This window comes from Stegastes partitus, unplaced genomic scaffold (genome assembly GCF_000690725.1).
Source record: "Stegastes partitus isolate 25-593 unplaced genomic scaffold, Stegastes_partitus-1.0.2 Scaffold59, whole genome shotgun sequence".
Taxonomy (NCBI): domain Eukaryota; kingdom Metazoa; phylum Chordata; class Actinopteri; family Pomacentridae; genus Stegastes; species Stegastes partitus.
In genome coordinates this window covers 409,916-420,960 of record NW_007577790.1, presented here as the reverse complement: position 1 = coordinate 420,960, position 11,045 = coordinate 409,916, and positions in this window count along the sequence as shown.

Below are 11,045 nucleotides of genomic sequence, written 5' to 3'. Positions count from 1 at the left end.
ATAGATAGATAGATAGATAGATAGATAGATAGATAGATAGATAGATAGATAGATAGATAGATAGATAGATAGATAGATAGATAGATAGATAGATAGATGTTAGAATTGCTTAAGTTTAAGGAGGTCGGAGCAGATCTGAAAAAGTAAATTATTGACTTAGACAAGTCAGGAAAGTCCCTTGGAGTCATTTCAAAGCTGCAAATCCCCAAATCATCTGTGTAAACAATTAGTCGCAAGTTTAAAGTGCATGACACACTTGTTACTGTCATTAACAAGAACACAAATGCTAGCTATTACCTGCTGTTGAGAGACAATTGGTCAGGATGTTCAAAAGTCAACCAAGAATCACCAAAAAGCAGATCTGTAATGAATCAGAAGCTGCCGGAACAGTCAGTGTCTACAGTCAAGTGTATTGTACATCGCCATGAGCTGAGAGGCTGCCATGCAAAAAGCAAGCCCTTCAACTACAAGCTTAAGTGCTTGTAGGACTGAAGTTCACTGCTAATCACATGGACTAGGAAAAGGTCTTCTGGAGGAAAGTTTTGTGGTCAGATGAAACAACAATTTTGGTATTTGGCCACAATGACCAGAAATATGTTGAAATATGAATGTGAGATCTTTGCCCCAAGAACACTAAATCTTCCATCAAGCATGGCGGTGGTAGTATTATGCACCAGAGCTGTTTTGTTGCTAGCAGAACTGCTGCTTTAAACACAGTAAATTGAATAATAAAGAAGGAGGATTACATCAACATTCTTCAGGAAAGCCCAAAATCATCAGCTGGAAGGTTAGATCTTGCACGGGTGTTCCAGCAAGACAATGACCCCAAACATGCATCAAATGTGGGAGAAAAATGGCTAAATCGGGCTACAATTAAGGTTGGCATCCTCAAAGTCAACCAGCAATTATTTTTTTGGCCACTTGGTTACAGTGGAAACAAACTGTGAACACAGCATTTAGCAATATGACCTACTTACAAATTGGATAAGAACATGTTGCAAAAGCAATTTATTACATTTTCAGCAGTTACAGATCAATGTTGGCATTTATTTAAACTTGTGTGTTTGCTTATCAGAGGGTGCGCTACAAAGCTTACAAAGCCTAACATTGCTAGACTTTCTTTGTGTATGTTAATATATTTAACTAGTCAATGCACTCTCAGTGTAGCTGCTGATTTCTAACATGATGACTGCACGATAGAGTTTTGACACTTCAAACTTTACATATTTAAACATGATACTTAAGAGGCAAAATTCAGTTTGAAACTGTCCCTTAATGAAGGAAATCATGGAAATCATTTTAGTTTTTTAACAAATCAAAGTGAAAATATTGGTACTGATGGAATATTGTCTGTGATAAATACCAAAACACTAATCAATTTTCTAAGCTAATTAGTGAGAGGGGTGGAGCTTCTCACTGATGAGTTAAACCCCAAACTCTGAACAGAACTTGCTCTGGAGCAGGTTAGCTATGCAGCGTCAGTTGAAAAGTCTGGTTTTAGGCTCAACATACCTCACTAACCCATCAGTCTTGCTTTGTAGTGCACCTCTTAAATCCGTCTTTAATCTCCGTTTTGGTCTACTCCTAGGGGGAAATATGTAGTTCTATAGCAGGGGATGCTCTGCTATTTTCATCAGCTTGTTGCTAACTTTGGCTGTCTGAAAGTGGACAGTAAAAATAGAGACAGCAAAATAAAGAAGTGAAAGATGACATTAAAATCCAGAACTAAGAGGAACAGCCAAGTCATTTAGCTGTTTTTGGTTGGTTAGTTACTATAAACAGCCCCTTTCACACGCTAGCAGTCATGTGACGTTGTTAATATAAAAACATATGCTTTAAATGTGCAGACAGGAATATTTGTTCTCCATTTCCAAAAATTTCCACCCAGAGATACTAAAATCATAGATATACGTTATAAACTCTAGCCCACCACGGATGTAAAATAGCTATATACTACAGTCTCAGCACATTTTGACTGCCTCTACACAAACTTTGTGTTTTACTGGCCCATCATAAAACAGTCAGCCAGTTGAGTAAAAAAAAAAAAAGCAAACTGAGCATACTTTTACTTTATCTATTTTTAGTTAATTATGTTTTTTAACCTTTTTGCAACTGCACTCTTCACTTTGAACAGTTCTTTTTGTTCTTTTTTATTTTCCTTGACTTAAGAGAAACATTAGAAATATTTATACCTGTACAGGACATTCTGGGATATTTTCCCACCATGAATATCAGCATTGTGCCACCACTCTAGCTATCTCATACATATGCATTCATACAATCCATAGTGAAAGACACAAAGACAAGAAAGTCGATAAGAGGAGACGGAGCAACACCTCAGTCTGTCATCTTGATCTCAGTATTTCTCAGGAGGGGTTCCTCAGGCAGATTCTTGTCTTCAAGCTCTAAAAGGGATATCAGAGGTTTCAGTTGTCATACTGTCTGCACAGATACATATAGATGGGTGTAGTTTGTGTGTGCGTGTTGCCTCAGAAAGTTCCCAGCTTGTGCAGCTCTTACATCACACTGTTTTGTGTCGGCCTGCCCTCCTGCCGCTTCACTGCATTACTGCAGGGCAACCATGGAGTAGAGAATAGGAGCCACACTTCACCATTCTGCTACTCGGAACTCTCCTGTCCTCACCACAGTCAAGATGACCTAATTAGCACATATGGATACTTCTAAATGAGCCTATAACAAGAGCTCAATATGTTGTCAGCATCATGTCAGATGGCGTGTGGCCCATTTGCCCTCCTGCAGGTGCTCAGCCCCGGAAGATAACATCACAAAACATGCAAAGTGCTTGTAAAGCTTTAGTGTGATATAAATAATGTGTTGTCTGTCCTGTAGAGGCTAGTTTGAGCTTCATTAAATTAGCTGCCAGAGTGTTACATTGATTTTGAATTCTTTTTAATTACCTAAAAGCTCCATGAACAGAGTACATTGCTGACTGTTCAAAGCTATACTGTCCTTCATTATGTCTGCAATATGGTTAAATACTCCAACTAACCCAACTGAACCTAAACCTAAGGTCGGCAGATTTTTTTTATAGATTGGGCCCAACAAATTATAGAGCAGCTTATCATATTATGTTTCGATAACCATCCTCATTTGTTTAGCTTGGCTTTTTCCCTAAATCAGTAGTTAGTCTGTACTTTATGATGTCCAAAATGTCTATTTTGTTTCTGTTGTGTGACGTTCTATGCATGAAGGTTTCTATGCATTTATGTCTTTGAAATGAGCTTTTGAGTGTAAGTGCTGGGGTAAAGGCTTTTAAGACTTAGGAAGTAAAACCAATAAAGATGGATGAACCCTTCTGTAATGTCACCTATAGGTTTGTCAAACAGTGGTTGTTAAGTTCAGTGTGGTGGCTTCTACCATTTCCGTTTGACTGTGAAGGCACCCACCTGTCACTCATACCAACCACACCAATGACTATATATAACTTTAAGCTTGAATGCAATTGAAATGGGTGACTTAAATAAATAAAAAAATAAAAAAAATCACCCCTATACAGTTGCCATAAACAGGGAAATTAGCTATAAAGATCAAAACCATTTGTTGTAATAGGCTGTAAACAAGTTTATTTCTGCTGTCAAGTTGAACATTTTAATACTTTTAACTCTGGAGAGTCTTGGGGGGCTGGAGTCTATCCCAGCTGACTCAGAGTGAAGGCAGGGTTCACCCTGGACAGGTCACCAGTCTGTTGCAGGGCCACACAGAGAGAGACAACCAAGCACACTCACATTCACACTAATGGACAATTTAGAATCACCAATAACCTCAGCATGTTTTTGGACTGTGGGAGGGAGCTGGAGAACCCGGAGAGAACCCACATACGAACTCGTATACGAAGAACATGCAAACTCTATACTGAAAGGCCCAGATTCAAACCCAGGACTTTTGATCTGTGATGAGACATTGCTAACCACTAGCCACTGTGCTGCCCTGACTACAATATCTGAAACTAAAAGGAAAAATTGAAAATAGAACATCCCACGAGGAGTGGGCAAATTTCATTTGCTGATTAGGATTCTGCAAACGCAAGTTCCAGAACAGCTGCTAAATGGACCGTGTGGTGACATTGTTTTCTCAATTGCTGTTCTCAAGGTCAAGAATGAACTTTGGATCTCAAACATGTCATTCCATGCCATACTCTGAGACAATAAATATGCTCTTCCAGACCTTTTTGTTCTTTAGTAAAAGAGCAAAAGACCTCCAATGTTTAAAAAGCAGATTTACCAGATTTACATTAGTATTTTTTAGTAAATAAAACACCAAAATAATACTAATGTAAATCTGAAATCATCTGATCAAACCATAAGTAAAGAAATTCTGTTTAAGCTTTTAAAACTCAGTGTCCAGCACTAATTGTCACTTTTCAATACAAAATTTAGTAGAACATAAACAACTTCTCAGAGACTATAGAGAACAGGTTTTAATTGACACTGTCACCTTTGCTCAGTTTAATGTAGCTAGAGGTTTTGACAGTGGTGTGTGTGTCCTTTTCTAATATGAATACATCACTTCATTATCAGGCTGTTATTGTTTCACCAGAACACTGAAAACAGAAACACAGAAAAATGTGTTTAACTAACTTTACAGCCAAGTAACAAGTGCATTTTCAAAGAAGTGTGTACTTGTTTGTATTTTAAGCTCTACATCACATACATTATAACAGCTGTGCATAACTAAGTTAAACAAAGCAGTAGGCATCAGTGCTTCCCTCTACCTACCCTCTAACTACACAGTAGTTTGCCCTCTTGAAACACATCAATTCTGATCATTCATGCAGCTTCTCACATCAATGCTCTAATGTACACTGAATGTATAATATATGAGGAGCATCTTCGTGACATTGCAGTATTGTGCACTTCTCTTTATCCACCTTCTCCTTAAAAATCTTAAAGATAAAGATTCCATTTATTTTAAGTCAATGACAGAAAATGGATCTCGCCTGTTTTCACGTTGTTTGTCAAATACAAAAAAGCTCGAACCATTGAGTGCTTTAATGAGGATAAACAGCTCCTGCATCTGCAGATGAGGTCAATCTAATTTCACTCCAAACTGATCTCCTATTGAGAGGAGATTATTGCATTTCCTGAGAAGCCACCATCACCATGAAATAGCAAGGAAAAATTTCCATCTAGCCTTAAAATGAGATTACACTTTTGATGGTAAGAAACCGTGTAATACCTGATCAATGGAGTGTGTAAAGCATCAAAAACGGGTACGATTCATACTTAATCATACAGATTCCCCTCCAGCATCTTCTTCAAGGTGATAAGAGAAGGTGGCCAGTAAGAAGCGATATCTCACTGTGTGATCGTGACTTGTGACAGTGTCGAGCCTGTTTTACAGAAGACCACATTGGCTCTAACACCCAGTGAGGTCATATCTAATATCAGTGTTCAGTGTGTTAATGCACACTCTGCTTTATGGGAACACAATGGTTAGGTTGTTTCCAAGGAGGATTATAAAACAATTCCTGTTTTCAAGCCAGGAAACTCAATTGCATCATCGCTCACTAAAAATGCTGCATCATGCATTTCATTCATAACATAAGTTATTCTGTGACATTTGAAGCTGAGAGAAACTGTGTTCTTGTTCTAAAGGACTGAAAAGAAAAAAAAAAAGAAAGCAAATTACTTATTTCAATTATTAAGTCTTTGAGCAAGATTAGAAAATCAAAAGAGAAAAATTGGTCCATGCATTTTCATATCTTTTATTAGGTTTGAAATTAAAGTTATAGCTTGAAGTCCTTGAGATGGGTTTGCATGGTCAGTCATTATTACATACAACTTATTTCACAATACGCTGCACAGAAAGTGAATCTGCACAGTCCGTGAAAGACCTCAGGGTGCTGTGGCTAATCTGTCTTTATGTGCCAAGCATCAAGGACACCATACAAGAGTCAGTTGTTGAGAAAAGGCCTAAAATCCAAATAACAATGATAAAAAAGCACTAATGGACAGGATAATGACAGGGGAGAGCCTTGAGAAGCACAGCTGAGATGGCACACAGAAAGCTGTTGCCATGGTTGACAGGAAGAAAATGGGAGTAAAATGATTCATTTTGCCCTGTTAGCATGAGACTGCACCTGCCATAGGGACACAGTGCAGAGAAGAAGTAAAAAAAAAAAAAAAAAAGAAGCTGGTTTTACCTGGCTCTTCAATGGTGACAAGGGAGGAGGAAAAGATAGATGGTGGATACAGGAAAGAAGTTAAAAAGCTCTGCTCTGACAGCACTAGCAGACACAAGTGCAAGGCTATGTTTGTAATCAGGACCGCTTCAGATCCACGTGGAACAGTTCTAAGACCACATCCATGTAGGCGGAAGAGAAAGCATGTGTCGAGACCACATCAAGACCAAGAGACCAAAGGACTGCGTCCTCCCAAATGTAACATTTTAAAGAATGAACCGAGACTGAGATTAAACGGGGCAACCCTCTACACTAACTAAAGTTTTGATACGTCAATGCTTAGGCTGTATCTACCACTACATAGGGACTCAACAGGACTGTAGCCATGCAAGCAGCTTGATGTAAACACTGTATCTATGTGTAGTAGTGTTTTCAGCCTAATTCTGACAACAGCAAGCTAATGTGCTCACAGTGACAATGCTAAAATGCTGATGTTAGCAGATATAGTGGTCACCATTTTACCAGCTTAGTTTTGTATGTTCGCATGTTAGAAGTCAGCATTGCACACAAGGTACAGATGAGACTGAAGGGGTTGTCCATGTAAGCATTCAGATATAAACCAAAGAACTGGACAAATTAAAATACTAACCTGATGATGGGTCTACAGAAAAGCTACAAGCTCAACATAAATGCAGAGATATACGTTTTAGACAGGACGCAACGATACGTCCTTGTCAATGTTCAGAGCACAGGTATCTGTCCCCCACAATAAAAACATGAAAGAAGTAAAGGACTTACATTTTGAAAAGCTGTTATAGCATTACTAAAAGACAACAACAATACAGACGTATTCAGAGAGGGCACAAATTAGTGCATGAAAATTCACCAGAATGCAGAAAATGAGTGTTTGACACTCGGCATCACATCCCCCACTGAATGTGCTGCATTCTGTTCATTAGTAGACCAACCAACAGACTGAAATCATGATCATCAAGACACGCATTTAGAATTGCTAAAAAGTCACGTCAAGATCCAGTAGTCCAGAGGTTAAGATCCTGTGTGACAGATAATAAGTTCATGGAAGTGTAGTCCAGACTCAAACCTAACAACCCTGGCAGCATGACATTAAAAACAAACGCATTCTATTGAGTAGTCTGGCTCCTATCTTTATAGTATTTCATCTGGGAAATAAACAGTGTGTCACGTGAGTCTGGGACATTAAAGCCTGCCCTGGCGTCGTCTCAGCCTGTAACCCAACAGAGAGAATAGTGGAGTCCCATTTCTTTTGAGTCAGATGTGACCTGCAGTAGATTCAACATATACTGACCCAGATACGCTCACATCACATTGTTCGTTTAACAGTACAACGCCACAGGCTTTGGTCATTAGTCCAGTGTTGAGAATTTGAAATGACCACTGCCAAAGTCCATTATATGACATTTTTCAAATGGTGAGAGAACTATTCAGATCTTTTACTTAAGACAATGTGAATATCCTTGATTACAAGTTAAAGTCCTGCAAGATGAAAGCGTGAAATTATTATCTGCAAAATGTATTTAAAGTATTAAACTTAGCTCTTATTATCCAAAAAATAAATTTAAAAAAATACTGTGCTTAACAACTGAAAGTTAAGAATAGAGCTATTGTTCAAAATCAGCACTATCTCGAAATTCTGCTTTATTTTATCATACAAGCCACACAACAATTACAGGTCAATGTTCTGTGTGTACATGTGATGTAAATCAAATATTTGGTGCATTTCTATACAGTTCACTATACACATTTCATTTAGAGGAACTTCCATTTGAGAGAACAATGTGAAGGTAAGCATTTTACAGAGAGGCTTTCAGGGATACAACTACCGAACAGGAAAAGGATGAACAAAGACCTTTGAAAATGTTCCATCAAAATGGTACGTTTCCTACATCTACAGTAAGTGGTCTGTTCTGTGCCCCTTTGACAGCAGGCACTTGGAAACAATGAAGAAAGGGAACCGTGTCCTATTATTTACCCATTATGTCTGCATCTGCAACACACAGAACCATTAAAGCAGAACATTACCTTCATTTACTAAAGGGACTATTGAAAACCTTGGTATGTTATTTTTCAGGAAAAACAGATGAGTAAATTGAAGGAGGTGGGTGTGTAGTCAGATATATTTGAGGATAATTAAGAGGTACTTAAAGCAGAAACAACACTGTCAAAGAAAAAGTGCAAAAAATGGTAATATTGGGGCAGCTGGGACTCCACAAAAACTACCGTTAGATGTTATAGTATTTTCATGAGATGAGAGAGAGAGAGAGCGAGAAAGGGGATCCAGGTGTAGGTTGTGATCTGTGCATCTGAGGGGGTATATACACTGTTGCTCATAAAGTTGGAATAATCTTTGTTTTCAGACACATTCCTTTTTTTAAATTTCTATTTATACACATCAGTAATCACTTTGACCATGTGCAATGATTACATACTGAGTCCCAGTTACCAGGTGAAAGCAATTCTGACTGAAGAGTGGGACGTCCTGCCCACTGACACCATCAACAAGCTGGTGGACAGTATGCCACGATGTCTTCACACATTGATCCGTGTCTGGCCATACTCAATATTAGCGACTGAGTGACATTTGAAAGAGTAATATTGGACTTTCTTATGCATGAAATCCCCTCGAATATGTGTTTCCTGTTATATGACCAAGGCTGAAAAACTTAAGCAAAACCCTCAATCCTATTGTTCAATACCCCCAATTTAGTTTAAGCCTGAATACACAGTTTGTAAAAGTTAGCTGTGTTTTAATTTTTCCTGTGATATGTATTGTATGTATATTGTGATATCAATACAGTTTTGAGAAGATATACACTTTATCTATCAAGAATAAATCACATTGTCACAATCATTTCATGAGAGGAGGTAAAAAATATATATATATATTTTATTCCAACGTTATAGGCAGGTACATACATGATAAAAACTTTTTAGTAAAAGATACAAATGTTCTTTTTTTGTTATTGCTACTTGCTGTATCTAATTTAGAAATATATTTATATGATTTACATGATTATTTATGAATGATAATAGATTCATCAATTAAATAAAAAATTACTCTATTTTTACAAAGAGGACCCAATAATTAATCAAATAGTAAAACATTTGCACTCTGTAATGTACATTTCTATATAGTTTTAACTTAAGTTGCTTAGGGAAGTTTAACTGTCATTTGTTACTGTATATTAAATACAACTGATGATGGCGCAGAGCTTTAAAAGCTCCTCTCCCCACACATCAAAAACAAAAACATGTTCAAAATATCCTCAACATTTTTGTAAATAATATATCTTGGTCTGTATTTTTTAGTTGTGGGTCAGATGAGGTGTTTGACTGTTTAAAATAGATTGAAAATGGAAGTGGATGTTTGTATTGTTTTGTCGTGCTATTTACTGTCTCTTTAATTTACAACACTTTAGGTCACCTTGACTATTTCATTCTGGAAAGCAAAACATGTGGTTTCAAAATTCCCAAAAAATGGTGATCATTCTGATCCAGATTGGATTTCTTTACCAAGCATTAGCTGGAAGCTCTGAATATCTGCACCATATTCAATAGTAACATATTCAGCAGTTGTTGAGACACTTCAATCTGAACCAAAACGGTTTCTGACCTTTTTCCCAGCGTAGCTGGATGTAGGGGTGAGGCTACACAGATGTCTATAGTACTCAGGCCAAAAACAACCACTGGTATAATGCATCCATCCATACTTGCGTGTGACTGTAAATAATTGAGAATTTTAGAACTGACCTCAAAACTTGCTCAACTTTCACATTCCCCTGACCTTCAAGTTCACAGCCATTCTTCGTACAGAGCAATCTTTCATGTGTGCATACAGACACTGCTTGTGTTTGCCACCATTCAAAAATGTGCCTCTCAAAACTTTCAGGAACCACAGCAAAGACTGAAATGACGGTAAAAGAGGGAAACGTGGAAAGCACTGCCTTTCAACATAAACAGTGAAGCCTCCGGCCTTTATATTCTCCCATTTAAGATGAACAACAATTTACTTTAAGTGCAGCACAGACGGAGAAATCATAACTGCACTCAACTTGACATCCCCTCACCATCTATTGTGTTCATTTTCACATCTGTTATGATAATACACAAAATTGTTCAAGAAACCAAATTAATGTCAGAATCATTATTTGCTCCTCACTGTTTTCTATTAGCTTCAAACACTTACTTTGAAAAAAATATATAATAACTATATGTAAGTGCAGCTTCTTTGTGGACGTCGAGCAGCTTTCTGTGTCCTTTTTTGTGAAGATAATGAGAATGCTCAGCAGACGGCAAAGAAAAGCTTTTCTGATGTACTTGCTGCTGAGATCGTTACTTGGTTCACACCTAATTTTAGGACAAACATGCAGACATAAATCAAGCATCATTAAATGAATGGTGACCTCATGTGAAGAGTTTGCAAAGTTGTTCTCATCTAGTCTCGGAGTCAGAGGGATACTGATGGTAGCGGAGGTGTTGAGAGGACTTTCATGCTTCATTAACAGCCACCAAAGAAAGATGAGCAGTTTGTGCAAGACCTCGGTTGAACCAACTCCAGGAATAAGTAAGTCTGAGAGTGTGGTTTAACACACTGTGCTGACACAACGTTCAAACTTGGCTCCAGCTACACGACATCTCTTATTTTCCTAAGTGGCAGTATCTTATTTAGTGCTGCAGCTCTAATATAGCATTGTCTGTGAGAGCTCTTCTTACCTCCAATAAATCACTAACTGTGAGGAAGATCATATGAGGAAACTGTTGGGCTTAACGTCCGCACTGGGTTTACTAAACGTCCTAAAATGAACTTATTAAACTTCATTTAAAATTAAAGTTATTCGTTGAGACTAAAGACAAGACTCATTAA